The sequence below is a fragment of the Oryctolagus cuniculus genome, chromosome 20 (genome assembly GCF_051225735.1).
Source record: "Oryctolagus cuniculus isolate XC-2025 breed Fujian yellow rabbit chromosome 20, ASM5122573v1, whole genome shotgun sequence".
Lineage (NCBI taxonomy): Eukaryota > Metazoa > Chordata > Mammalia > Lagomorpha > Leporidae > Oryctolagus > Oryctolagus cuniculus.
Window position 1 is genome coordinate 15,709,789 of NC_142886.1, and position 26,198 is coordinate 15,735,986.

General features: G+C 49.5%; 1 long non-coding RNA gene across 1 annotated transcript; it reads right to left on the bottom strand.

Moving 5' to 3' along the window:
- Nucleotides 1-19,581: 19,581 nt before the first annotated feature.
- On the bottom strand, nt 19,582-24,698 carry LOC149120073 (uncharacterized). Its single transcript, XR_016226912.1, has 2 exons — nt 21,466-24,698; nt 19,582-19,933 (listed from the first exon to the last, which is right to left on the bottom strand). It is a non-coding gene; the product is annotated as an uncharacterized LOC149120073 (long non-coding RNA).
- Between the last annotated feature and the right edge of the window lie 1,500 nt (nt 24,699-26,198).

Genomic DNA, 26,198 nt, shown 5'->3' on the forward strand with positions numbered 1-26,198 from the left:
GTTAATAGATATACATAAATCAATATACATTAATCAATACTCATATACATTAATCTTCTATTGTCAGCTTGTTTCACCAGACTTTGATGTGGACTAGGCAGGGAGTCAGTGAGAGACAAGAAGGCAAGGACTGCCTTTGTGCCAAATGCCTTGGACCCATGTGATTCTCAGAGCCATCCCAGGAACTAAGTCCTGCCATTTACAGACGAGGAACTGAAAGCTCCAAGAGCGAATGAGCCACTCGTTCAAAGAGTCTAGTTGTAAGTGATTGAGAAAGAATGGGACCTGGAGGCTGGTGTGGTGACACTGCCGCCTGTGACACTGGCATCCATGTAAAAGTGCTGCTTCAGCTCCCTGCTGCTCTGCTTCTGACCCGGATCCCTGCAAATGCTAGTGCTTGGGCCTCTGCCGCCTACATAGGAGAGCCACATGGAGTTCCTGGCTCCTGGCTTCGGCCTGGCCCAGCCCCAGCTGTTGTGGTCATTTAGGACAGGAAGCACTGGATGAAAGATCTCATATTCTCTCTCTCTCTCTCTCTGTCTCCACCCCCACCTTTAAAAAAAAATTAAGTAAATCAGGCCGGTGAGCCTAATCCTCCGCCTGCGGCTCCAGCACACCGGGTTCTAGTCCCGGTCGGGGCGCCGGATTCTGTCCCGGTTGCCCCTCTTCCAGGCCAGCTCTCTGCTGTGGCCCGGGAAGGCAGTGGAGGATGGCCCAGGTGCTTGGGCCCTGCACCCCATGGGAGACCAGGAGAAGCACCTGGCTCCTGGCTTCGGATCGGTGCAGCGAGCCAGCCATAGCAGCCATTTGGAGAGTGAACCAACGGAAGGAAGACCTTTCTCTCTGTCTCTGTCTCTCACTGTCTACTCTGCCTGTCAAAAAAATAAATAAATAAAAATAAATAAATAAGTAAATCTTTAAAAAAAATTGAACCTGGTTTAATCTAATCCTAAAGCCTTCATTTTGTTTTTTTAAAAAAAATTTTAAAGATTTTATTTATTATTTGAGAGGTAGAGTTACAGACAGAAGGAGTGACAGAAAGGTCTTCTATCCACTGATTCACTCCCCAAATGGCCACAACAGCTGGAGCTGGGCCAATCTGAAGCCAGGAGCCAGGAGCTTCTTCCAGGTATCCCACGCTGGTGCAGGGGCCCGAGGACTTGGGCCATCTTCTACTGCTGTCCCAGGCCATAGCAGAGAGCTGGATTGGAAGTGGAGCAGCCGGGACTAGAACTGGCATCCATAGGAATTTCAGCACCGCAGGTGGAGGCTTAGCTCCCTATGCCACAGTGCTAGCCCTAAGTCTTCATTTTAAATCACAACTGTGGCCTTCTGTCTTAGCCAGCAATTGACACTCTAAGGAATTTTCTAGAAATTATTTTGATGAAGACCCACCCTAGCAGAGTCTGGTCCAGTTGGTCTGGAATGGAGCCAGGCGTTTGTATTCTGGAAAATCTGTAGGTAATTGAAATACACACAGAAGTTTGAGGGCCAGCTCTGAATTGTGTGGTTTTAGACAAACTACTTCCCCTCCTAGTATCTCTGTTTTCGTTTTGTTAAGTGGGGAATTAAAACCGTTTCAAGGGGTGAGTGTTGTGGCTGACACAGTTGCACAGCGAGCTAAGCTGCTGCCTGCAACACCGGCGTCCCGTGTGAGTGCTGGTTGGAGTCTCGACTGCTGCGCTTTCCATCCGGCTCCCTGCTAATGTGCCCGAGAAAGTAGCAGAAGATGGCCCAAGTGCTTCAGCTCCTCCCACCCATGTGGGAAACCTGGATAGACCTCTGGGCTCTTGACTTCAGCCTCGACTGGCCTTGGCCACTGTGGCCATTTGAGAAGAGAACCAGCTGGTGCAAAATCACTCTCACTTTCCCCTTCAAATAAATAAATAAGTATCTTAAAAGAAGAAATAAAGAAAATGGGGGTGAGTGTTTAGCACAGCGGTCAAGTCACCACTTGGGACACCTGAATCCCATTTCACAATGCCACACTATAGTTCCAGCTCCACTTCTGATTCAGCTTTCTGTTTGTGCTCCTGGGAAGGCAGCAAAGCCCCTGCTGTCCACATGGGAGACCCCAGTGGAGCTCCCAGCTCCTGGGTTTGGCTTCACTCAGCTTTGGCTATTGTGAGCATTTGGGGAGTGAACCAGCAGATGGAAGGTCTGTCTGTCTGACTCTGTCTCTGTCTCTACTCTTGGCTTCTCAAATAAATAAAAATTAAATAAGTAAAATAATCAGTTCCCAAACCATTGGGGTGTTGTGAGAATTAAAAAAATTTAAAATGAAAGCCCCTAGGAGTTATTGGAATGTAACAAGTGTTCAGTAAGTATTAAAGATAATTACTTTTTTAAAAAAATATATCTTTTTATTTCAGAGGCAAAGTTACAGAGAGGGAGAGACAGAGAGAATGGTCTTCCATCTACTGGTTCATTCCCCAAATGGCTGCAATGGCTGGAGCTGGGCTGATCTAAAGCCAGGAGCTGTGGTCTCCTGTGATTCTAACCACTTGGAGGACATGTTATGAAGGTAAATTTAAATTATACTGGGGGGCTGACATTGTGGCTTAGCAGGTAAATCTGCCGCCTGCAGTGCCGGCATACCATACCAGTGCTGGTTCAAGTCCCAGCTGCTCCACTTCCCATCCAGCTCTCTGCTATGACCTGGGAAAACAGTAGAAAATGGCCCAAGTCCTTGGGCCCCTGCTCCTGCATGGGAGACTCGGAGGAAGCTCCTGGCTCCTGGCTTTGGATTGGCACAGCTCCAATCGTTGCGGCCAATTGGGGAGTGAACCAGCAGATGGAAGACCTCTCTCTCTCTCTCTCTCTCTCTCTCTGTAACTCTTTCAAATAAATAAATAAATCTTTAAAAAATTATATTGGGGAATATAATGAAGACAACAGGTGAAAAGGAAGTAGATCAGTGGTTCTAACCTTAGCTGCACCTTAGCACTATGTGTAAGTGGGCTTTAAACAACGCCCAGACCAATTAGTATCAGAATCTTCGTGAGTAGGGCCCAGCCATTGGCAATTTTTAATTTCCAGGTGATTCCAATGTGTTTTCACTGGGCTCCAGCCCAGCTCTACCAACACTCTAAATGGGACACAGTAATTGTGTTTTTTTTTTTTTTTTGGTTTTTTTATTTGAAAGGCAGAATTACAGAGGCAGAGGCGGAGGCAGAGAGGTCTTCCATCAGCTGGTTCACTCCCCAGATGGCCTCAACGGCCGGAGCTGGGCCGATCCAAAGCCTGGAGCCAGGAGCTTCTTAGGGTCTTCCATGTGGGTGCAGAGGCCATCTTGGTCTATCTTGGGCCATCTTCAACTGCTTTCCCAGGCCATAGCAGAGAGCTGGATGGGAAGTAGAGCTCCTGGGATTCCAATTGCTGCCTGTATAGAATGCCTGAACTGCAGGCAGTGGCTTTACCATCTACGCCATGGCACTGGCCCCAGTCTGTGTTCTAACAAGCCTGAGATGAATCTCAGGACTTCTGGTGTGAACCATTCTATTATCCTCCAGCGTCCAGGCTTCTGCCCAGTGGCTAGGATTTGAAGACAGGAGAGAAGGTATGGTAACCCTTGGGTCCCTTTGGAAGGTGTGAGCAGGTCAGTACTGTGTATATCAGATGACTGTTGATTATTTTTTTAAAAAATTATTTATTTATTTAAAAAGCAGAATGACAGGGAAGGAAGGAGAGACAGAGGAAGTGAGGAGGAGAGAGGGAGGGAGGGAGGGAGAGCTGGAGAGGGAGGGAGAAAGTCTCCCATCCGCTGTTCACTCCACATAGGACCACCGCGGGCAGGACCAAGCCAAAGCCAGGAGCCAGGAACTTCACTTGAATCTTTCATGTGGGAGGTAGGGGCTTTCCTGCTTGGGTCATCTGCTGCTGCCTGCTGCTCTCCCAGGCACATCAGCAGCGAACTGGATGGGGAGCAGAGCAGCCAGGACTTGAATTAGCGCTCCAATACGGAATGCCGGCATCATAGGCTGCGGCTTAATCTGCCGCTCCACATCGCCAGTCCCAAATCACTGTTTATTCTTTTGTTTGTTTTAAAAAGTATTTATTTATTTGAAAGAATTATAGAGAGAGGAAGAGATTTTCTACATCTGTTGGTTCACTGCCCAGATGTCCGCAATGGCTGGGAGCTTCATCCGGGTCTCCTGCGTTGGGCCAGACCAAAGCCAGGGGCTTCATCCGGGTCTCCTGTGTTGGGCCAGGCCAAAGCCAGGGGCTTCATCCGGGTCTCCTGTGTTGGGCCAGGCCAAAGCCAGGGGCTTCATCCGGGTCTCCTGCGTTGGGCCAGGCCAAAGCCAGGGGCTTCATCCGGGTCTCCTGTGTTGGGCCAGGCCACAGCTGGGAGCTTCATCCAGGTCTCCCGCGTGGGTGGCAGGTGCAGTCCTCCACTCTTTTTTGCCAGGACATTAGCGGGGAGCTGGATTAGAAGTGGAGCAGGCCGGACGGCTTTGTCACAGGGCCAGCCCAAATCACTTTATTCTAACCAGACTGGCCCTCAGCAGGGAAAATGAGAACCTTTCAGCCTAAATGCCTGTTTCCCAAGGGGCAAGTGATCCAATGAGAAGGGCCCTACTCAGGGCCGCCACTGTGGCATAGTGGGTTAAGCTGCCACCTGCAGCGCTGGCATCCCATATGGGTGCTGGTTTGAGACCCGGCTGCTCCTCTTCCAATCCAGCTCTCTGTTATAGCCTGGGAAAGCTGTAGAAGATGGCCCACGTCCTTGGGCCCCTGCACCCAAATGAAGACCCAGAAGAAGCTCCTGGCTCCTGGCTCCTGGCTTTGGATCGGCACAGCTCTGGCCATTGGGGCCACCTGGGAAGTGAACCAGCGGATGCAAGACCTCTCTCTCTCTCTGCCTCTCTTTCTCTCTCTGTGTAACTGGCTTTCAAATAAATAAATAAATAAATCTTAACAAATAAATAAATAAGAAGAAGGGTCTACTGTCTCAGAACGGAGACCCTGCCAGTGTTTGCCGAGAACATTACTTCTCGTTCCAATTTTAGTTTTTGTGCTGCCGAGTTGAGCACTGAAAACACTACTTCTCTCCAGGCCCAAGTGCCCTGGACGCATCATGGGGCCCAGCCGTACAGAAACAAGCTCCCAACCAGCCCAGCTGCCTTTCATCTCCCGTGGCATGCTTTAAAGGAGTCCTTTAAGGTTGCTTCAAGTCTATCCCCTTGTGCCAGCCCGCCCCCTCAGGGTGTCTGCGCATCCTCAGACCACCTGCACACCTGCCTCCTCTACACTCTTTGGAGTGTGGAGCAGGTCCCTCCGGAGTTAACTGGGCCTCAAACAACGCTCCCAGCCATTCCTGGCATCGGCCATTGCGGCTCAGCACCCAGTGAGTATCTTTTCCTTCTTCCATTCACGCCCTGTCTTCTGTCGTCTGTCCCTTTCTCCTCCTGCATCAGCCTTTGAGGGTGGCCTGGTTCCCTGGCGTCTGGGGACCGGCCTGGGTGGAGGAAGAGTGCGTGGGAGAAGCCCACGGAAGCGAGGAGGAGTGTGGGGAGCAATTCGGACTAGACTGTTACTGGAATTAAGACTTATTCTATGCATCTGCTCTCCCACAATATGGCGCTGAGAAGGGAGTAACAACTTCTACGCAGCTGCCTCTCGCCAACTTGAGTGATGACCTGCAGGAGCTGATCCTGATCCTGATTGGAGGAGAGCAGCGTACTCCGCGTGTGGGTAGCAGAGTTGGGATTGGTGGAAGAGGACTATAAAGGAGGAGAGAGACAACATGCACCAGGAACATCTATCTGAAGGAACACCTGTGCAGCCCCCAGAGAGCCGGCCGGCGGTGTGCCGCTCCCCCGCGGAAGTGGGGAAAGTGGCAGGGGGAACCGCCCTTCCACGGAGGTGGAAGGGACGGTAGCCAACCCGGGAAGAACCAGCAGCAAACCCGGGAAGGGCCGAGCAGACAAAAGAACAGTGCAGGGTCCTGTGTCGTTCCTCCACGAAGAGGGGGAGCGACATAATGGTGCCGTGACTCGGATATGAAGCCTAGGCAGGGTTCAGTGTCGTTCCTCCATGAAGAGGGGGAGCGACAGGGGAGCTCACAGCGGCTGCTAGCCCCGGAACGCCCAGGCCCTCCCAGGCCTGCACAGCTTCTTTGCAAGGTTGGAGCTGGGAGGGGCTGGGACCTGGAGCTAGTCTAGTTTTCCTTCCTCAATTCGAGCAAGGACTCCACATGACCTTAGCTACTCTGGACTTTGTTCTGCTTCTGTTTAGCATCAGTTAAGTGGTGACCTTTGCCACCAATTAAAGAGTGAGGCCCCATTCAGTGGCAGAGAACTGCCAGACTGTAAACAAAGTTGGAAAGGCCCTGCTAGGGTGGGGAAAGCGCCCCTGTGCTGTCCTTTCAGTATCTCAGAGACACGGCCCTCCTATTGTTCAAGGACTGGTCCCTCTCCAGAACACCGGCACCAACCCCAGCGCTTAACTAAATGTGCTGTGTGGCCCTTACTGCATCTTTATCAGGGGCCTGCCCAAAACAGGTTGGGTAACATGACAACAGCTGTGACTTCTCTCCAAACCACCATTTTTTTTTTTTTTTTAAGATTTATGTTTTTATTTGAAAGACAGAGTTACAGAGAGAGGTAGAGACAGAGAGAGGTCTTCCACCCGCTGGTTCACTTCCCATATGGCCGCAATGGCTGGAGCTGAGCTGATCTGAAGCCAAGAGCCAGGCGCTTCTTCCGGGTCTCCCAAGTGGGTACAGGGGCCCAAGGACTTGGGCCATTTTCTACTGCTATCCCAGGCCACAGCAGAGAGCCCATAGCAGAGAGCTGGGTTGGAAGATGAGCAGCCGGGACTAGAACCGGTGCCCATATGGGATGCTGGCACTTCAGGCCAGGGCTTTAACCCGCTGCACCACAGTGCCGGCCCCTAAACCACCACGTTAATGACAGTGCCGAATGCCCTCTTTGTATAGGCATAGTGCTTGAGACTCAGTTCCGGGGCCAGTCAAGCATCTCCTACGAGTGCCAGTTCTGATCCAGCTCCCTGCTAACACGCCTGGGAAAGCAGCAGCAGATGGCCCAAGTACTTGGGCCCCGCCACCCACGTGGGACACACCGGGCTCCTGGCTTCAGCCTGGTCCAGCAGTCATTTGTCTCTCCCTCTGTCTCTCCCTCTGTCTCTAATTCTCTGCCTGTCAAATACATTAAATGATCATCTTTTTAAAAAGACTCAGCTCTGACCTCTCAACAAAGTATGTTCCCACTGAAAAGACAGGATGTGTGCCCACGAAAAGATAACAGCATGAGACCACATCAGATGAACCAGATAGATAACAAAGGTTAAAAGAATATACTGTATGGTACAAATATATGAGAACACTTTAAAAAAAGTTGTAGAAAGTGAAATTTAAAAAATGTTTTTTGGCGCAAACATTTTTGAAATCCATGCTTAGGGGCCAGCACTGTGGTGTAGCTGGTAAAGCTGCCATCTGCAGTGCCGGCATCCCATAGGCGCACCAGTTCTAGTCTCCACTGCTCCACTTCTGATCCAGCTCTCTGCTATGGCCTGGGAAAGCCATAAAAGACGGTCCAATTTGGCTTCTGTACCCATGTGGGAGACCCGGAAGAAGCTCCTGGCTCCTGGCTTCGGATCAGCTCAGCTCTGGCTGTTGTGGCCATCTGGGGAGTAAACCAGTGGAGGGAAGACCTCTCTATCTCTCTGTGCCTCTGCCTCTCTGTAACTCTGACTTTCAAATAAATAAATAAATCTTAATAAAAAGAGAGAAATCTATGCATAGTTTTCTCATAATGTACAGTTTCCATGAGCATTGAAAATTTATTTAATTTATTTCAAAGACACAAATTTCCCATTTGTGGGTTCACACCCCAAATTCCCGCAACAGCCAGGGCTAGGTGAGTGTAGGCTGGACTCAGGCTGGGTCTCCAGCGTGGGTGGCAGGAACCCAAGTACTTGAGCCATCACTGCTGCCTCCTGGGGCACACAGAAAGCTGGAAGTGAAAGCAGAACTGGGATGTGACCGTCCCAAGGGCTACACCAAACACCCACCCCTCTACGAACTTTTTGAAGACCTTCCTATACCCAGCACCCATTACATGTACTGTTTTGTTGTAAGCACTGAGGCTAACCAGCGCACCACAGATGGAATCCCTGCCTCACAGATCTTGGGTTTTAATGAGATAAAACAGTGTAAACAGATACATCAACTTGGGACAAGTGCTTCCAAGGGAAATGAAGCAGATTCCAGAGGGTGGAGTGACAGGCTTGTGGGAGGGGGCATTTCGGATGGGAGAGCAGGGAGGACCTCTCGGGTTAAGGTGGCAGCTAATCAAATCCTGAAGAAAGACAGGGAACAAGTCCTTGGAGTGGCTGGAAGAAGTTCCCAAGCCACGTGGATAGCAGGTGCCAAGGCTCAGAGGAGCAGTGTGTTTGGTTGTTTAAGGACACGGGCCAGTGTGGCTGGAGGCTAGGGAATACGAGGGTGTGGGCAGGAGATGATGTCAGGGAGGTGACAGGGCTGATCATGCAGGGGCCTGCGTGCCATGGTCAGGACTTTGGATTTTATTCTGCAGAGGTGTGACATGATCAGGCTTCTATCTTGGACTGACCACTGTTTATGAAGATAGACACTAGGAGTGCAAGGGGAGAAGGCTGAGGCCCGTGAGGAGGCTTCTGCACTAATCCAGAATGGGGTGCAGGTGGCTGGGCCCCGAGTGAGAGGACAGAGGGAGGTGGGAAGAGGTTAGGTTCAGAGTGTATTTTTAAGGTAGAGAAGAGAAGGTAGACAAGACACAGGGTAGGGTTTTTGCTCTGAAGAGAGAAATCGGGAATGATTCCAAAGTTTTTGCTCTGAACTCAAGGTTTTAAATTCATAGAAGGGAGTGGCTGCTTCTGGTTAAGATAAACAGAAAATTAATGAAAAACCCGAGATTTGAATTGCACTTTGAAGAACTGGTAGGACTTTGTAGCTTGGAAAAACTCTCGGAAGTTTGTTCTGAGACCATTTTGTCTTCTCGGACCAGCAGTCCCCTACCTCAATCCCGCTCCTGTAAGTGGTAGCAGCCCAGTCCAGGAGTCTGGGGTGGGGTCCTCACTCAGCCCCAGTGAGGCAGCTCTTGATGCCTTAGGCCAATCCTGGAAATTCTGTGCTCTTGCCAGCCATTGATCTAGAGATGGGCTGGTTTAGGAATGGCAGTTCTGGACAATGACACATAGAAGTGGTCTCTGTTGAAAGGACCTCTGGGGAAATCTGTCTTTAAAGGAAAGCGAGACGCTTGGGGGTGAGCAGTTTAAAGCAGCAGGTAAAACACTGGTTGAGAAGCCTACACCCCGCACAGGAGTATCTGGGTTTAATACCTGCTCTGGCTCCGGCTCTGGCTCCAGCTCCTGATGCCAGCTTTCTGCTGTTGTGTACTTGGGCCCCGGAAGGCAGCGGTGATGGCTCAAGTTACTGGGTTCTTGCCACCCACGTGGGACAACTGGATTTAGTTCCTGGCTCCCAGTTTTGGGCCAGCCCAGCCCTGGCTGTTTGTGGGCATCCGGGGAATGAACCAACAGATAGGAGATCTATGTTTTCTCTGCCTCTCAAATAAAGAACTTTTTTACAGAGGTGTTCTAGACTTGAGACACTGTCCGAGGACATAGTTATGGAGCTGCTGTCACCATCTGGCAGACATAAAGGGGACGCTGAGGACAACAGCTGGTGTGTTGAGGGTGACAGAAGGGAAAGGTGGAGAAGCTTGGTTCCTTGGGTCCCTCACTGAGCTACTGAGTTCTGCAACCCTGGAACTGTGCTACACTTTTCTTTATGTGAGATTAGGACAAATCCATTTATCATTTAATTTGTTTTTAAGGTTTATTTATTTGAAAGGCAGAATTACAGAATCAGAGAGAGAGAGAGAGAGAGAGACAGAATGAGAGAGAGAGATGGAGGGACACAAAGAGAGATCTTCCATTTGCTGGTTCATTCCCCTAAATGGCCACAATGGCTGGAGCTGGGCTAGCCAGGAGCCAGGAGCTTCCTCTGGGTCTCCCATGTGCGTGCAGGGGCCCAAGCACTTGGGCCATCTTCCACTGCTTTCCCAGCTGCATTAGCAGAGAGCTGGATTGAAAGTAGAGCGTCTGTGACTTGAACTGGTGCCCATATGGGATGCCAGTGCCACAGGTGGCTTTACCTGCTATACAACAGCACCTGCCCCCATTTAATGATTTTGAGTGGACAATTTATACTTGAAGCTGAAAGTACACTATTTTAGATAAGCAACAAAGGCCCTAGGTGGGAAAGACACAGCAAAAGCAAACAGTTTGAGGCAAGACTTTGTTTGAGACAAGAAAGCTCAAGGCAGTTTTTTAGGGAAGATGGGTGAAATAATTTGACATTTGTTCATAAACTCACTCAATAAATATTTGTTGAGCCCCTGCTATACCCTAGGTACTGTTCTAAGATCTGGGATACTGCAGTGAACAACACAGACAGGGTCCCTCCAATGGAATTTATTATTATTTATTATGGAGGTCAGACAGGTGCATGTGGCTGGTGGCTACTGTACTGGGCATCGTAGGCCTAAGGCTCTGGTCAAGGAAGGCCTAAGTCAGTGAACCCCTGTCAGGGAGAAACTGGGCATTGGCAGGGGTGTCAGGCTTCTGCTGATCTGCTCTGGGTTCATTCTCAAAACAAGATTTATTGAGTCAAAAGGCACATTTTTAAAACTCTGAATTATTTTTCTAATCGGGTGTGTCAATTTGTGATACTATCCACACAGAACACTGACTTCAATTTTGGGAATTTGTGTTTTAGTTGGAGGGGAGGTAAGTCTTAATTTAGAAAAAGTTGATATAGGAAAGTGTGTTAATTTACTGAAAGATACACTATTCTTTTAATCTGCTTGTTTGATAACTCGTAAACCTGAATTTTTAATTTGTTTATGAATATTTCATGTGTTCTTTTGTGGATTGTTTTGTTAGTGGTCTTTGTTCAGTTGTCAGCTGGAGTCTTAGTGAGATCCTTATCAACTTGTTTGAGCTCTTGAGTTAGCAATGCTATATTTAGTCGTGTGTGTTGTAAGTGTATCTTCTGGGATGTCCCCTGTCCTTGATTTTATTGGCATCTTACATATAAAATTTATTTTAAGGGTTTATGTAGTCCAGTACTTCAGTCTTTAGAGTAACACTATTGCTAACAGCTATAGAGTTGTCTTTACATTAGTGTTTTGATAAATAGTCAATCTATTTTAACGTGGACTTCACAGTTTTAAATGCATGTAAGTATTCAAATCAAGTGGAATTAATTTTAATGTAGGTATAAAGTATGAATCTGAATTCTTGTCTGCTAAGTTTGCTGATTTGCTATCCCTCTGCCATTTATTGGAAAATCTTTGTTTATCTCATTGTATCCTGACAACTTCTTCATTCACTAAAACCTCATGAAAATTAAAGTGCATTTCTGAAGATTTCATCAGATTAGACTTCTCCCATCAAGAGCCCAATATTCCATCTTTGTTATTTTATAGGTTTTTACTTTAAAAGGGTCTTGTTCACCTTCTTCACTCCCCTCCCCAACATGCTTGCTTTCTTGTCTGTTTAGAATCCTAGTTTCCCTCCTTCCTTTTGTCATATGTTTAAAAGACATCCTTCTGGGATTGTTACCAAGGTTCTGCTGAATGTATCACTGAAATCGTAGGAAACAGGTATTTATATAACATTTAGGTTTCCCTTCTAGGAACTTCTATTTTCCCACGTCTTTTCAGACAACGTGGAAGGTTTCGTAGTTCCTCTATATAGAAGCGTACGTGTATACGTGGGTCTGTGTGCGTATGTACATACTATCTCAGCCTGGGTGCCATAGAAACAGACTCGAAGAGGGAGAGACGTGTCTGCAGACGGTTTTTATGGAAGACACACCTGTGCTGAGCTGGCCTGCGTGCAGGTGCTCTGGGTGGGGACCTTGGCTGATTCCAGGGTGGGAGGGGGTGGCAGGGAAAGTGCTCTGGAGCTGGCATGGGACTTCGAGGTTTTAGGAATTTCCGGTTAAAGTACAATCTTCAAGTTCTGTTTGCAGAACTCAACATGTGCCTTTTTCTGTCTCCATAGATTTTGCATCAGTTGAGGTTAATTTTGACTGCAAACAGGAACTTAACTGACTCATACAATAAGGACAGTCTATTACTTTCCATGACGTCATGTCCTGGGACGGAGCAGCTCCGGAGTTGGTTAATTCAGTTTCTCTGCGGAGGCATTCAGATCCCTAGTATTCCTCTCTTTCCAGTTTCCTCCTGGTCAAAGATGGCTGCATCATAGCCAGGCATCCTATTCACACAATAAAGCATTCAGTAGAAGTAAAACGACTGTTTCTCACCATGAGTCTCTTTATAAGAGCAAGAGGAACTTTCCCAAACACTGCTCATGGCAAATCTCTCAAATTCATTGGCCAGACACGAGTCTTATGCCCATTCCTAATCCAGTCACTAGAAAGGCTCCTGAGGCTATCCTGATTGGCTCATGTTAGTTGCTTTCCCCCTAAATTACACAGTGTAGTAGTGGAATTCCCTCTGCATGCCTGCCTACAAAAATAATTATTGGAGCACTGCCAGCAATGAACATGGGGATTAGTTGTAGAGTAGACAATCAACTGTGACTGCTGGAGCTGTACACCTGCTATTCCCTTGGCTAGAAATACTCGTAGTTCTCCTCCACTTGTTCTCCCATCAAACTGCCACTCTGCTTTCCAGTGTAGGTTGGAGTGATTCTAAGGAAACCGTTGATCTTGTCTAGGTTGGGTGGATAATCCCCCTTGGTTCCCAGGCAGCCTCTGCCACCCTCATCCCACTGCACTGTAATTCTGGCTTCACCTCTTGGGGCTCTGACCACACCATCCACCTACTTGAGAGCAAGGACTGGGTCTCTATTACTTCTCTGTCTGTTGGCAGTGGACAGCTCAGGGAAGACACTGAACTCATGCCTGCTGATGAAATCTCATGCTACTATTTTGTTTTGGAGTTTCAAGTCTAGATTCACAACAGACATTGACTTGGGGTTTCTTTTTTCAAAGTTTTATTTGAGATGGAGAGAGAGAGAGAGAGAGAGAGAGAGCGCTCCTGTCCATGGCCTAGATGCCTGCAATGGCCAGGACTGGGCCCAGTTGAAGCAAGGAGCCAGTAATTCAATCCAAATCTCCCATTGAGTGGCAAATCCCAATTGCTTGAGCCATCACTGCTTCCTCCCAGGGTCCAGGTTAGCAGGAAGCTGCAGTTGTCAGGAGCTGGAGCTGGGGTCAGCAGGCATCTTAACCACCAGGGCAAATGCCTGTGCCTGACTTACTGTTCTGTGTGTGTGAAAGGTTTGTGTGCTGTGATTTGTTATTAGGATGAACTTTTCCACGTAAAAGGAGCTGGAAAGTTTCAAAACAAATTGTTTGACTTGTGGGTTATTGATTCCTGAAAAGCTTGGGAAGCTCAACAAGTTCCTAAACACACGCTGCACGTTGGACAACCTACCAGTTGGCACTTTATTGAAGAGGGGTGAGAGCGTGTCTCCAAATCCAAGGTTTGTGCTTCAAGACCACATTTTTCAATCATGTGTAATGAAATCAATTTCGTGGGTCAAAACCATAATTAAAAGGAAACAATGATGCAATGGTGTAGAACAAAACATATCAGAGTACATTACTCATGGTAAAACTTTTGGTACAGTTCCATAGATACATCTCTGTGCAATGTACTAGATCATATAAAGTGAGTGTATTGTCGCTCCCCGTCTTCGTGGAGGAACGACACAGGACCCTGCGCTGTTCTTTTGTCTGCTTGGCCCTCCCCGGGTTTGCTGCTGGTTCTTCCCGGGTTGGCTACCGTCCCTTCCACCTCTGTGGAAGGGCGGTTCCCCCTGCCACTTTCCCCACTTCCGCGGGGGAGAGGCACACCGCCGGCCGGCTCTCTCGGGGGCTGCTCAGGTGTTCCTTCAGATAGATGTTCCTGGTGCATGTTGTCTCTCTCCTCCTTTATAGTCCTCTTCCACCAATCCCAACTCTGCTACCCACACGCCGAGTACGCTGCCCTCCTCCAATCAGGAGCAGGATCAGCTCCTGCAGGTTACTGGTTGAACTGGAGGCAGCTGTGTAGAAGCTGTTTCCTCCTCTCCCAGCGGGAGAGCAGATGCATAGAATAAGTCTTAATTCGAGTAACAGTCTAGTCCGAGTTGCTCCCCACAAGTGTATGTGTTTTTTTTTTTAAGATTTATTTATTTTGCTTGAAAGAGTTACACAGAGAGAGGAAAGGGGGAGAGAGAGAGAGAGAGAGAGAGGTCTTCCATCTGATGGTTCACTCCCCAGTTGGCTGCAATGGCCAGAGCTGCGCCGATCCGAAGCCAAGAGCCAGGAGCTTCCTCCAGGTCTCCCACGAGGGTGCAGGGGCCCAAGCACTTGGGCCATCTTCTACTGCTTTCCCAGGCCATAGCAGAGAGCTGGATTGAAAGTGGAACAGCCTGGCCTTGAACCACCACCCATATGGGATGCTGGCACTGCAGGCAGCGGCTTTGCCTGCTACGCCACAGCACCGACCCCCACATAACTTTCAATTCCATTTTCTGTGAATCTTTGAAGATGCCCCCGGCCAGACTTTCTTGAAATACCCTCGTATGTATTTTCTACTCTCAATTTCTTTACTCCTAAAAAAGAGAAAAAGACAAGGATTTGGGATTCTGCCTCTCCTAGTACACCTTGACCTCGTTCTCCTGGTTCAGTCTTCAGAGGTAAGGGCAGGATGCACCTGTTCGGCAGACCTGGGCAGGTCCCAGGACCTCTGCAAACAGTGGCTTCTCTCTGTTGGAATGGAGATAACAGGCCTACCTGTCCCAGCAGAATAGGGGGGAAATATGTGAAATGTGACGCCCTTTTAGCCCTCAGCAAAGAAAAACAAACTTTGTTTATAGGTTTAAAAATTTCCATCCCCTGAGGAGGGTAGAAGGACCTGGGAGAATGTTCCCACAGAGGAAGTTAAGGGGGACTCCAACCCCCAGGTGCTACAGGTACGGGGTGGGGGATCAAGTGGAAAAAGTCAGGGCTCTCCCATTCTCCCCATGGACTGAAGGTGAGTTTTCCTCCCTCCGGGGAGGAGCACACTGTTGCGGGGAGCCTGGAGGGGCTGAGTCAGGGAGGGGAGAAGTTGTTGACAATGGTGCCTTTTCATAAGCCATGCAGGAGGGACCAGGTGGCGGACTCTGTCCTCCCTTCACCCCTGGCCCAGGTGCCCCAGCCTGGAGAAGACTAGGGCTGGAGATGGGCTAGAGCGGAAGCGGGCGTGGAGGGGGCTCGCAGGGGAGGAGCCTCTTGGAGGGGCTGATCCACGGAGGACCACACCTCACCCTGGCAGAATTTTCTCCCAGCCCCTGTCCCAGCGGAAAAGTCCCGAGCACAGGCTGTCCCGCATCGCCGATTCCCCGGTGAGAAGCGGCCTGCTGCCTTCCAAGACGCTGCAGGCTTGGCAGGCTGGTCCCGCTGTTGGCGCTCCACCAACAGGCAGCCAAAGCGGGGGCTTCCTTAAGAAGTTAACTTCTTTTTTTTTTTTTTTTTTTTTTTTTTTTGACAGGCAGAGTGGACAGTGAGAGAGAGAGACAGAGAGAAAGGTCTTCCTTTGCCGTTGGTTCACCCTCCAATGGCCGCCGCGGCCGGCGCGCTGCGGCCGGCGCACCGCGCTGATCCGATGGCAGGAGCCAGGAGCCAGGTGCTTTTTCCTGGTCTCCCGTGGGGTGCAGGGCCCAAGCACCTGGGCCATCCTCCACTGCACTCCCGTGCCACAGCAGAGAGCTGGCCTGGAAGAGGGGCAACCGGGACAGAATCCGGCGCCCCGACCGGGACTAGAACCCGGTGTGCCGGCGCCGCTAGGCGGAGGATTAGCCTAGTGAGCCGCGGCGCCGGCCTAAGAAGTTAACTTCTGTCAGTTTGGAGTTGTCCTCAGATCGCAGAAGAAAAATTCTGCAGGGGATCTTCTTCCCCACCCCACCTGGAACGAACACACACACACACACACACACACGCACGATGAGGAAGACGGGAGGTGGCTGGCTTGCCTTCCCTGGCAGCCAGAGCAGTGGCGGTTGTGCTCAGCTCTCCTAAAGGAATGCAGAAGAAGAGGAAAAGGCAGTTCCAAGGGTTCCAGGAGAAGCCTGGGGAGGTTCCCAAGAACTCACTGGTTCTTTGTGTGCTTGGTTTTCAAGGCGCCCACTCAGGATCTTGGCCCTCAATTCCCTCTTCTCTAACACACTCCAACAGGCCTTGTTCCTGCTGGAAGCTGCCACACAGGCGGGGCAGCCAGGTCCACTGTGTGTCCAGGGGAAGGGGGAAGCCCTCAGCCCACTAGGAGTGGCTGCCAGGGGTCTTCTCAGCACAGCGTGTGTCCTTTTGCCAATATTTGTATCTAATTGTGCTTGCTTGCTTGCTTTCAAAAAGGTTTGCTTATTCATTTATTTGAAAGGCAGAGTGACAGAGATAGAAGGAGAAACAGAGAGAGGTGGGGGGAGTTCCATCCACTCCCTCAAATGCCTGCAGCAGCCAGGCACGGGCCACAGCAAAGCCAGGAGCTGGGAACTTCGTCCAGGTCTCCCAGACATGGGCAGGAGGGGATACAAGTCCCTGGGCCATAATCGGCTGCTTTTCCCAGGTGCACTAGCAGGGAGTGGCATCAGAAGCAGAGTAGTAGGAGCCAAGGCCAGGGTTCTGATATGGGATGCTCCTTTTGCAAGTGTAGATTTTAACAACTTGCCATAACACCAGCCCCACCAGCTGTGCTTTCTTGAGGGCTACTTATGGCCCCTTTGTCACCAAGTCCAGTGTCTTTCTCAAACTGTTACCCGTGAATGACAGGGTCCTTGTTTTCGCCCAAGAAAGAATTCAGGCATGAGACAGAGAGTAAATGGAAAGCAAATAGCAAGGTTTATTAGGGTAGGGACATCCATAAGAATGATGGGTACCTCTCCAGACAGAACCTGAGAAAGAGTGCCCAGTCGCTCAGACTGGGGGAGAGCGAGGTTACATGGTTGAGTGGAGAGATTACACCTGGCCCAGCCAGGCGGGTGGTCAGCAGAGAGGGCTGAGTGTGCAGTCTGGTTGAGACGGGGATGGGGGTGGGGTGGGGTGGGGTGGGGTGGGGGGTTGGGAGTGGGGGGTGGGGTGGGAGTGGTGCTGTTTAAGGGGTGGGTCTTGCCTCCCTACCTCTGCTCCTCCTAGAACAAAGAACTTTTTGGATGTAAATAGAAAAATTCCTTCCTGAGTTTTCCCACTGAAGTTATCAGATAGGGAGGAGCCTGGCTGGCGCCACCCTGGTTAGAAGAAGGATGGGCAGTACCCCCTGGAGGATCAGGATCTGAGCAGGATATTTGAAGTGCAGATACTGGGCTGCACCTGGAAGATTATCAGGCAGAAGGGGCGGGGACCCCCATCTGGCAGGTTACCTGGTAGAAGAGGGCAGGGCAGGATGCAAATACTGGGCTGCCCTTGGAAGGTTATTGGGATGCCTTTGAGATGTGGATGCTGGACCTAGATGTCAGCTCTTTAGGCCTTTGTCACACACACATAAGCTCATATCTGACTTCCTACCTAACAAAACCTCATCTTCCTCTAACATGCCCACCCTAGTGAGCTAGCTTGGCCCCTGCTTCCACCACAACTCTTTCTCTGGCCCCCTTTTTTCACTTCTGCATTCTAAATTTATCTTTCCCAAGCCTCTGTCTTTCACCCTTTTCTTTCTCTGTCTCCCTCTCTGGGAAAACTTTGATTTCCTTTGCCACAAAGTAAATAGTATTTTGTCAAGTTTTATTTATTTATTTTTCAAGTAATAACAACCTGTTCCAACTAGTTTGGGCAGAAAAGGGCTTACATTCTATGGTATCCACAGGGGCCTGTAGAGAAGTATGGGGGGCAGCAGCCGAGGCAGGGGCTAAGCCCAGGACCCAGGAGGCTCCTGGGAAGCCAGGCAGTGTTGCCTGAGGCACTGCTCCCCACCTGCCTGTTCCCTCACCCTCTGTTCCCAGATATCTCTTTCTCTCCCCCATCCCCTTCTTCCCTGGGCTGCCTCTTACCCGGGGTCTTCCTGGCTTCTAGAGTGACTGCATCTTATCCAGACCATCGCATCTCACCAGTCATGCCCTCTGCCTGAGTCTCAGGCTGCAGACTCTCTCCAGCCCTCTTGGATTGCACTTCTCATGGTACAAAGAATCCACAAGGCCAATGGGATGTTCCCCTTCCAGAACCCACTCCTGGGCTTGAGCCAAGCTTCTTCTCCAGGTACCTTTTCCCAAGAAACAGACCACACCACTAAATTACTTACTCCTAGGCCTGCAAGGTGCCCAAGGCACCTTTGTTGTTTGTTGATGGGGGTGAGGTGAACCGTGAGTGAGAATGTGGATTGTGGAAGTCCATGGACTGTAGGTAAGAGCCTGTGCTGAGAAGAGAAATAGGGGTGGGCCAGGGGCCAATGGCCAACTCTGTTCATTCTGCTGTCCCAGCATGGACAGAGAAGTTCAAGATTTCTGTATTTGAGCTTGGCCTTCCAAGCTGTTATAAAGATGTATTTCCTGAGGTCACATTATTTTACCTCTGTCCCAGATTGTCCTGTAGTTCCCAGGAGCTGGAAATCATCCTGCCTAACCATGTAGGGCCCTTCCAGGGTGGAAGTGGTGCATGGGTGGGTGGCTCAGCAACACTTGTTAAGCAGCGACTGGACAGTAATGAGCTCATGCAGTGCGTACCAGGGTACTTCAAAAAGATTTGGAAAATTAAATTAAAACATAAGTTTCTTTTGGTACAAAAAAATTGAGGGGCTGGCATTGTGGTTCAGTGGGTTAAGCTGCCTCCTGCGACGCCATCATCCCAAATGAGCACTGGTTCAAAGGTCAGCTGCTCTGCTGATCCAGCTCCCTGCTAATGTGCCTGGGAAAACAGCAGATGATGGCCCAAGTGCTTGGGTCCCTGCCACCCATGTGGAGACCCAGATGAAGTTCCTGGCACCTGACTTCAGCCTGGCTCAGCTGGGAAGCAAACCAGCAGATAGGAGACCTTTCTCTCTCTCTCTTTTTTCTCTCTCTCTCTCCCTCTCTTTCTCTCTCTCCTCTCAGCCATTCAAATAACTAAATAATCTTTAAAAAAACTGAAACCCATGCACTGAAGGATCTTGAAAGGATTTATAGAAAATGAGTATTATGAAGGCCGGCGCCGCGGCTCACTAGGCTAATCCTCCGCCTTGCAGCGCTGGCACACCGGGTTCTAGTCCCAGTCGGGGCGCCAGATTTTGTCCTGGTTGCCTCTCTTCCAGGCCAGCTCTCTGCTGTGGCCCGGGAGTGCAGTGGAGGATGGCCCAAGTGCTTGGGCCCTGCACCCCATGGGAGACCAGGAGAAGCACCTGGCTCCTGCCATTGGATCAGCGTGGTGCGCCGGCCGCAGCGCGCCAGCTGCGGCGGCCATTGGAGGGTGAACCAACGGCAAAGGAAGACCTTTCTCTCTGTCTCTCTCTCTCACTGTCCACTCTGCCTGTCAAAAAAAAAAAAAAAAAAAAAAGAAAGAAAGAAAGAAAATGAGTATTATGAAAGAACTATGCATGGATTTCAAAATTGTTCTGCACTAAAATAAATCTTTTAATTTCATTTCCATGAACTTTACATTGTATATACGTTTCCTATGGAATATCTTTAAAGGGATCACATTTGGGGAGTCATCCATGTAAAGCAGGAGGAAAGCTAAGTGTGTAGGGCTGGTCATGGATGGAGGTGGACTAGGGCAACGTGAAGTTCATCAGCTTCTTTTCATTTCCAAGTTTGAGTCCGGTGCTCCTGAGACAGAAGGTGCAGGGATGAGTCCGGGACAGGGGCAGGGTTTCTGCTCAGCACAGCCCCGTCATAGCTGTGGCATTCTCCTTCCAGGTGTAGAGGATCGGGAGCTTCACAGAGGAGCTGTGTGATTGAGCTCGAGAGACAAATAGGCAACTTGAAAACAGGGAATGTGGGGCAAGGCCTATTCTAGGAAAAGCCTTGAGTAGAAAACTTACAAAAAACAACAATCACATGTACAGCTTTTCTGAGTTTCAAGCCAGGCATTAAGGACAGGCTCAAAAATCTAGATACTGGCTGTTCTCTTACAGGAAATTGCTTTATCTCAAGTTCATGGGTATGACTCTGACAGAGGGGGATGCTGTTGTCTTGTGAGGAGCTGTAGGGGCTCACATGAGTAGTGCCTCATAAAACACAGGGTCTTCAAAAGCTCATGGGAAAATAGGATTCAAAGATAAGTTTAGGGATGGGCACTTGGCCTAGCTGTTAAGATGTCTGCATCCCATCTCAGAGGCTGGTTTGGGTCCTAACAATCCTGTAGCAGCTGCTGCTGCTGCTTCTTCTCCTTCTCCTTCTTTTATTTTTATTTTTTTTTTAAGATTTGTTTATTTATTTGAAAGGCAGAGTTACAGACAGAGGGAGAGATCTTCTGTCTGCTTGTTCACTCTCCAAACAGCCATAATTGTTCCAGCTGGGCCAGGCCGAAGCCAGGAGTTTGAAACTCCGTCTAGCTCTCCCATGTGAACACTTGGTCATGTTCTGCTGCTTTTCCAGGCACATTAGTAAGGAGCTGGGCTGGGAGTGGAGCAGCCAGGACTCGAACCAGTACTCCTATGGGATGCTGGTGTCCCAGGCAGCGGCTTAACCTGCTGTGCCACAGTGCTGGCCTCCGAGGCTCTTCTGCTTCTGGTCAAGCTTCCTGCTGACGTGCACTCTGCGAAGCAGCAGGTGATGACTCGAGTACCTGGGTCCCTGCCACCCACTTGGGAGACGTGCACTGAGTTCCTGGCTCCTGGCTTGGGCTTGGTCCAGCCTGGCTGTTGGGGGTATCTGGGGAGTGAACCAGTGCATGGAAGATCTCTGTCTGTCTCTGCTGATGTGCCTGGGAAGGCAGCAGCACTTTGATATGGGATGCTAGCGCTGGGTTCCATGGTGTAATGGTGAGCACGCTGAACTCTCAGATGGGATGCTAGCATCAGAGGTGGCAGCTTAACTTGCTGGGCCAAAACACTAGCCTGTGTACAGAATGTTAAACTGTATTTTTTTCTATAATAGGGTTCACAGAAGAGCTTATTGAATGAAACACCCTTTTAGCTGAACTCAAAGCAGGTGCATTGGGGTCATCACATGAGTCGGGCTCTACTGAGCAGTCGCTGGAATTCAGACACGGTGTTTGTCCTGCGGATCTCTGTCAAGGCTACACAAAATCCTGGGCTCCTACAGCAGCTTCCATCCGAAACAAACACCCAGAGGGAACTTCTGTAGCCAGAAAGGGGAAGCCCAGCCCTTGACCCGGCTTCCCAGGACCCCACCAGGCTCTCACGTGTGGATGGGCCCAGGTGAGCCTTGTCTCTGCTCGCAGGCTAACGAGCTGAGCCTTTCACACCCGGGCTGGGGAGGCACCTGCTGCTGGTTCCCCTGCCATCAGTTTCCAGAAAGTAAACTTACCTGTCCAAGGTGACCTTCAACTGCAGTAGAAATAACTCTCCAGGCTCGAGATGCCAAGTGGTACCGGAAGTTTCCAAAACAGCCCAGCACTTGGCTCTGTGGTTGTGTGCTCACAGAGGCTCCCGATCTTCTGTATTTGACTGGTCTGCTGGTGAGCTTAAAGCTAGGGACGGGGCAGGGCAGGCGCAGGCCCAGCCTGGCTGCCTTCTGTGAGTTGCCTCTGAAGAGGACGGTCCGGCTTGTAGGCCTCAGGGGCAGGGAGAGGGCGAGGCCTTTTCTAACCCTGGGAGTCAGGAAGTGTTCGTTATATTCCGCGGCAAAGGACTCCTCATGTCTTCTGGGCTGACACAGAGAAGGCCTATTTATTTCCCAGCGCTGGTTTTCTGAGTTGGCAAGCCTGGGCTGGAGCCGGGAAAAGCAGATCCAAGACAATCATGTGATGAAACTACACCTGCTGAGATAAAGAACAGCGCAGCTCCCCAAGCAAACATCCTGGCAGACTCCGCCTGCACACTGTGGTTCAGGCGGCACCGGGCTCATTTGTCTTTTGCCAACTAAAGGCAGACGCAGGAGGGCGGAGCCTAGCAGCCTTCCAACTGCCCGTAATGAGGGGATCACTCTAACTTCTTCCCCCTCCCCACTATCCCGCTGATGCCTAAGTGACAGGTAGCAGGTAGCAATGCACTCCACGTCATCAAGGTGTGAGGAAACGTACATCTCTGTTTGTCCAAATCCGGAAGTCCCCCCTTGGCCTGGCTGGTGGAGTCCCGGATATTAACTATTGAAATCCGCCTTCATTAGGCTGTACTGGAACCCGGGGACCTACTTGATAACATAAAAATGGAACAGGGCCGAGTTAGTCGATGAAATAGGCACCATTATTAGTGCTGCCTGCTTTGTCATGTGATAGCTATTGGACTAAGAGGTTTCTCCTGCACGTCTGCTGCCTCACGGGCCCTTAATCACGGTTTCAAGATTGTGTAGTTGTAGATGTTCCCTGAGGCAGTAGTCACGTGACCAGTTTGGCTGGTGGTGGCGGAAGGAGTTTCAGGGAAACTTTAGGTCTTTCCCTCCCAACCTTGGTCAGTGCCTCCCTCTATTCCTTGTATAAATAATTAGTATTTTCTCATAGTTATATGTGAGGGTAGTTCAAAAAGTTCATGAAAAATAGAATTAGAAGATAAGTTTAGTTGGATACAAAAGATTTTTGAAATCCATGTGTAGATTTGCATAATATGCATTTCTCCCCAAACCTTTGGAAGACGTTTCATATAAAGCCATGCAAACAGCTTGCCACGTGCTTCTTGGCCTTTCAACCCGATTGCCACCCCTCAGGCCCTCCTACAGAGACATTCTAGAGGCCTGACTTCCAGGTTCCAACTGCTCCCCCAGAGTCCAGCCCAGAAAAGGCACAGATCCCCACCACTGGTGATGCCCAGACTTGTGGCAGCCAAGGCTCGTTCTCCCAACCAGGAAGCCCCGGCTTCTCTCTGCCTCTCTCTGGGGCGCCTCCAGCTGGATCCCTTCTTGGGCTTGTCCTCTGAATTATACAGAAGCCGTTAGCAACTGCTGCCACCCCTTTCCCCAAAACAAAATGAGGAAGGAAGACCATTGAACGTAAGGCATAACTGGGGGGCTAGGGAGCTACTGAAGAGAAACAGATTTTCTTCTTATTATTCTTTTTTTCCCTCCAGCAGAATGGGAAATAAGGCTCATTTGATGATCAGACCTGAAATTCTGTCTCCAGAGGGTCACTCCTTAGGGTGAGATGCTACTGTGTCTAAGGGATCCTTTATCAGGATGTGCTCTTGGGAGAGCGACGTGGGATGGATCACGACTTCCCGGGAAGAGGTCCTCCTGACACTTTGTGATGTGGCAGGTGGGGGAATGCAGGTGGGGTCCTGGAGGAGGCTCAGCTCTTGCCCGCTTTGCGGTTATGGCCAGTAGCTGCCATCATGGTTGGCTCTATCCTGTGAGGCTGACCAGGAAGCCTTCTCTCTCTGTGTTGAAAATAAGTATGAAAGTTTCCTGGGGTTTGTTAGGCTTGGGCCACCACATCCTAGGCAGACGGCAAAGTGGAGTGATTAGCGCTAATGTGAAACCAGTTGGGAGTTATTGCTGTTTTTGTAGGAAACAAAGACTCAAAGGTCAAGTTTAGAGACAGCAGGGTGTTAGAACACAGGTGTCTGGCAAGGGGATGGAGGGTACCACTGCCAGGTAGGGGGGAGGGCGAATGGGGAGCTGGGTTCAACAGGTGCAGTTTCACTTGGGGAAGATGAAGAAGTTCTGGAGATGGATGGTGGTAATGGTGCTCACTGCTGCTTTAAAAATGGCTAAAAAGGTGAATTTTAAGTTGAGTATGTTTTACTTCAAAGAGCGAAAATTGAGGGGCAGGCATTGTGGTGCAGTGAGCTTAGCCATCCACCTTGCACTCCCCATTCAGCTTCTTGCCAATGTGCCTGGGAGGCAGGGGATGACGTCCCCAGTACGGAGACCCAGATGTCCCGTGGAAGAGACTCAGATCCTGACTTCAGCCCAGCCATCCTGCCACAGACGTTTGAAGACTAAATCAGCAAATGGAATATCTCAAATACATAAAGTGCATCTTAAAAATAAATGAACGCTCTAGGATCACATGGGAGTCATCACAACCATAAAGAACTCTACAGATGTCAGGGTTACTACAGATCTAGAATCAACGCTTACCGCTACTAAATTAGTATAGTCCTAAGTAAGATCGTTTATCTTGCAGGCTCATAAAACTCAATACTTTACATTAAAAATTGGCTATAAATCTAATTTCCCTCTCCCCAAGAATCCATTGTCTGTTGGCCCTGCGCATTTCCTTAAGCTGCTTTGGATGCTGTGGTAGATCTTTCCTTATTCCTGCTTTAAAATTCAACAGCTGCTTGAAACGCTTGTTATATTTCACCCCAGAACTTGTTGCAACATATCTTGTCTCAGCAACCTTCGAGGCTGCCAATGGAGCTTTGGTTTGGATGACTTTTGTGATGCCAGTCCCGATGACTTTGAAGCTCTTTGTCAGCTCCTTTGACTCCTGGAACACTTGATCAGCTACTTGGGTCGCCTGTTGCTTCAGCTGCTGAAGAGCGTACTCCCAGGCTTTGCTATGTTTTACAATCTACAATTTAATTATGATTGTTTTAACAAGTGTTCCATGCTACAGCTTCAAATAGTCCCTGTCAACATGTCTTCATTCCTCTTTGTAGTGTCACAACCCTCTTTTCTAATAACTCCTGATGTTTCCAGTTCAAAGAGGGACTAGTTGAGGGAAACAATACAAGAATAGATTAGCTCAGAATTGAGCCAAGGGCTCAGTGGATTACATATTGCTTAAGGGTTGAGGGGGGTGTGCCATGCTAAGTAATTAGTATGCATAAAAATCATCTTGAATTTCTAATAAAAGTACAGGTTTCTGGGCCCTGGGCCCCAGTAGCCTCTGCTAACAGACTTCTGGATTTGGTAATGAGATTCAGGGCACACCAGGTTGGTGTCCTGGGTGCTTGAAGGCAAAGAAATTTGAGAAATGGCAGGTGCAGGGAGGCCTCTCTGAAGCAGGTCCTAAGACCCTCACGTGAGAGCTACAGTCCCCACACTCAGGGAAGAGGAGCATCCTTATTTCTGAAATGGAAGGAACACAGAGGAATTTGAATGAACAGGCCTGGCTGGCCCCCTGGCTCGTTATGCTTAGCTCACATCTTATTATGCTCCTACCACATTTCTCTGCGAATCTCCACTCTTCATCAAGCCTGCCATAAAAACACTTAAGTTTAACTACTTCTTCTGGTCTTCATTTCCTTATGAATGCTGCCGTATCACATAAAACTTGCATTACATATATTTCTGTGCTTTTTCTCTTGCTAATCTGTATTTCGTCATGGAGGCCCCAGCCAAGAACTCAGAAGGGAAGGAGGAAAAAAACGCTCTTCCTCTCCTACGGTGGGGCATTTTCAGCACACAACCCAGCAGGTTCCACTGCAGAGAATCCACATTTGTGAAACCTGATGGAGAAAGCCCTGTTTATCCTACTATTTTTCTCTATTTCTTTGTATTTACGAGAGAGAGAAAGAGAGAGAGTGAGAGAGAAGGCACATATGTTCCCATCATTGGTTCAATTTCCAAATGCCCACAGCAGCACAGGCTGGGTCTGGACTGAAGGCAGGAGCCAAGAACACAGGCCAGACTCACCGGGTGAGAGAAATCCCATCACCTGAGCCATCACCACTTCATCTCAGGGTCTGCGTTGGCAGAAAACTGGAGTCAGGAGCTAGAGATGAGAGGCAAACACCAGCACTCTGATGTGGGTCACGGGCATCTTAACACATGCCTGGGGTAAACACTGGCTCCCAGCAAGTTGACCTTGGATAAGCCACAGGTGTACTCCGCTCCAGTCCCTACACTTAGAAGTGGTTATGAAAACAGCAGCTGCCCTTCCAACCTCACAAGTTTGAGATAGGAGAACAATGAGCTAACAGATCTGGGAATCAGAAGTGAAGAACTCGGGCCGAGGCGCTCTCATTGTTCTGGGCACTTCCTTGCCTCCGTGTAGCAGACCACAGCCGACAGGCAGTCTTGCCCCGGCCCTTCTAGACATTTCCAGGTATTCACTGGAAGGGAAGGAAGCCTCCCTGATCTGGCTTTGTCTGCTTGATCCAGATGGGCCCACTCAGGAGTATGTCCTTCCCGTTACAGTGCTGCACGACCACACATGT